General features: G+C 45.5%; 1 long non-coding RNA gene across 1 annotated transcript; it reads left to right on the plus strand.

Moving 5' to 3' along the window:
• The first annotated feature begins 1,029 nt into the window (after positions 1-1,029).
• Positions 1,030-1,709, plus strand: LOC127005895 (uncharacterized). Its single transcript, XR_007758969.1, has 3 exons — positions 1,030-1,213; positions 1,289-1,393; positions 1,449-1,709. It is a non-coding gene; the product is annotated as an uncharacterized LOC127005895 (long non-coding RNA).
• The last annotated feature ends 1,844 nt before the right edge of the window (positions 1,710-3,553 follow it).

The raw sequence follows: 3,553 nt of genomic DNA on the forward strand, positions 1-3,553 counted from the left end.
TCTTATTAACTATTTTATCAACTTTCTTATTAACTTATCGACCTTTTCTTCACGCTATGTATAATTTGGTCCTTATTAAAACGCATTCCTCCAGTAAACAACATAAAAAAGTGACTTAAAGCTTCACACCGGCCTTACAAATCTATAAAAACCGCTTTACGACTTTACTGTCCCGTGTCTTCCAAACCCCAAAGGAAAAAAAGGGATGAAGAAGGAGTAAGGATGGAAAGATGGAAAATGAAGGAGAAGTAGAAGGAAGGAGCGAGTCACGATTGCCCACATTAATTAACTGTCTGTACTTCTCAACTTCTTTCTCTAATTATTTCCCACCTTTTAATGTTAACGCATTTTTCCGTCAATCAGCATAAAACACGTGACTTAAATTTCGCACTGGTCTTATAAATTGATAAGTTCGTTCTTTTCTTCGTTCTCCTCCTTTTCCTCTTCCTCGTTCCGTTTACTCCTTCCCTCTCCTCCTCCTCGTTCTGGTTACTCCTTCCTCCCTCCTTCTGTTTACGCCTCTCTTCTTTTTCTCCTCCTTCTTCTCGTTCTCCTTACTCTTCCCTTCTCCTCCTCCTCGTCCGCCTTCTCCTCCTCCTCGTTCTGCTATTTCTCCCTTCACTTCCTCCTCCTTCTCGTTCTGCTTCCTCCCCCCCCCTCCTCCTCCTCCTCCTTCTCCTCAGAACATGAATAGAACACGAATTTGCTGCCAGTGTCTTCTAAAGCCCACGCAACATTCTCTTCCTTCTTCATTGCAATCCGTCTGTCATTTCCGTCCGAAGCAAGGCAAGGCAGGGCAAGACAAAGGCAAGGCAAAGGCAGAGAATGGCATGGCAAGGAAAGGCAAGGTAAGGCAAGGCAGGGAAAGGCAAGGTAAGGCAATGCAAGGAAAGGCAGGGAAAGGCAAGGTAAGGCAAGGCAAGGAAAGGCAGGGAAAGGCAAGGTAAGGCAATGCAAGGAAAGGCAGGGAAAGGCAAGGTAAGGCAAGGCAAGGCAAGGCAAGGTAAGGGAAATCAAGGAGAGGCAGGGCAAGGCAAGGTAAGGCAAGGCAAGGAAAGGCAGGGAAAGGCAAGGTAAGGCAAATCAAGGAAAGGCAGGGAAAGGCAAGGTAAGGCAAATCAAGGAAAGGCAGGGAAAGGCAAGGTAAGGCAAATCAAGGACAGGCAGGGAAAGGCAAGGTAAGGCAAATCAAGGAGAGGCAGGGAAAGGCAAGGTAAGGCAAATCAACGAAAGGCAGGGAAAGGCAAGGAAAGGCAGGGAAAGGCAAGGACAGGCAGGGAAAGGCAAGGTAAGGCAAATCAAGGAGAGGCAGGGAAAGGCAAGGTAAGGCAAATCAAGGAAAGGCAGGGAAAGGCAAGGTAAGGCAAATCAAGGAGAGGCAGGGAAAGGCAAGGTAAGGCAAATCAACGAAAGGCAGGGAAAGGCAAGGAAAGGCAGGGAAAGGCAAGGTAAGGCAAATCAAGGAAAGGCAGGGCAAGGCAAGGTAAGGCACAAAGGTTGGTTATCGACTCCCTTTTCTTTTCTCAAGCCGCCTCGCCTCTGTAATTTCCTTCTCAATTAGCTTCTCCACTTCTCTCGTATATTTGCGGCAGAAAAAAAGAGCGACCAAGAATATCCGGCACAACTAAAAATCTATTTCTGGTTTATGTGGAGTGAAAAATCCAATAACTGGGTCACCTTAATATACAGTAAACAAAATAAATGAATAAAAAAAAAAAAATCTAATAAAAGAACTGTTGAGAATCTTGGTCATTATCGAACGTCCCAGTATATTAAACAATTTACTGATAAAACCTGCAGAAACTCTTTGACTCTTAACACATCACACAAAGTTACACAAGGATCGGTGAATCATGCGAGCAAAGTTTACTAAATATAACCAACTCGTTCATGTCTTCATAAGGAACTTTGCGCCCCGTCTTTAGTGTCTTGAAGGGGATAATAAATGCCCATAAATTTCAATCAAAACAGTCAGCACCCTCATATTTTCTACCGAGAGAGAGAGAGAGAGAGAGAGAGAGAGAGAGAGAGAGAGAGAGAGAGAGAGAGAGAGAGAGAGAGAGAGAGAGAGAGAGAGAGAGAGAGAGAGAGAGAGAGAGAAATGGCACGCATCACATAACCCTCGCCCCCTCACGCATACTACACACACACACACACACACACACACACACACACACACACACACACACACACACACACACACACACACACACACACACACATACTACACACACACACACACACACACACACAGGCAGAGTGTGGAGGAGGGGAAGAAGGAAAGGGGGATGAGGTGGGAGGAGAAAGGAGAAAAGAAGATAAAGGGGGAAAGGTGGGAGAGGGGCGAGGAGGGGAGAGGGGAGGAAAGTAGGAGGTAAAAAGGGGGGAGGGGGCGTAAGGACATGAGAGACATTCACACGGACGACACGCCTAGGTCTAGAAATACCCTTGTGTGTGTGTGCGTGTGTGTGTGTGTGTGTCGTCAGAGCCTCTTAAGACGGCCAGCAACTCACGCACACGTCGCAACCAAGACTTTTAAAACTTTTCCCAAGAGAGAGAGAGAGAGAGAGAGAGAGAGAGAGAGAGAGAGAGAGAGAGAGAGAGAGAGAGAGAGAGAGAGAGACCAACACTCACTGACTTCCACACATGCAAACCGGAAAAATCCACGTTTAAATCCAAGATAAAAATAGTAAAGATGAAGACAACCAGACAACACACACACACACACACACACACACACACACACACACACACACACACACACACACACCTCTCCTCCCGAAATTGACCTCTCTTTTTGGCCACTCCTCTGTACTCTATTCAGGAGCAGTAAGTAGCGGGCTTTTTTCTTTAATATTGTTTTTTTACGCCCTTGAACTGTCCCCTTTGCTGTAAACACACACACACACACACACACACACACACACACGCACACACACATACACACACACACAGTCACTGGCCAAACATAACTGAGCAAATTGAATCAAGGTGTTATAGGCTTAATATACTCTAATATCACTTCGTTCCTAACCTCTCCTCTGTCCTGCCTTGTCCCAGCTTCCCTCCACACTCCCCTGGCCTCCTCCTCATCTTTCTCCTCCTTCACAGCACTAAGGCAGGGTCCTGGTTCTCCTCTCTCTCTCTCTCTCTCTCTCTCCACAAAGCGTACCCAGATTCCCTATCCCATAAAAGGACTCCTATCAACGCCTATTACTTCTAATCTTTCTTTTCCTTTTCCTCTTTTATATTTCCTTTTCCTCTTCTTTTCCCTCCAACTCGTTCTTTTCTAGACTTCACTTTTTCTATTTTCTATTTCTTCTTCTTCTTCTTCTTCTTCTTTCCTCCTCCTCCTCCCTAATCCTGCACTGTCTAATAATACTCTTAATCTATACCTTTTCTTCGCTTAATTAAAACACGACGCACGCGGAACGGTAAAGTGATTGCAAAAACACTACGATGACTCAAACATGAAGCAGTGTGTGTGTGTGTGTGTGTGTGTGTGTGTGTGTGTGTGTGTGTGTGTGTGTAGGTTAGAGTTACGCCGTATATA

This window comes from Eriocheir sinensis, chromosome 31 (assembly GCF_024679095.1).
Source record: "Eriocheir sinensis breed Jianghai 21 chromosome 31, ASM2467909v1, whole genome shotgun sequence".
Classification (NCBI taxonomy): domain Eukaryota; kingdom Metazoa; phylum Arthropoda; class Malacostraca; order Decapoda; family Varunidae; genus Eriocheir; species Eriocheir sinensis.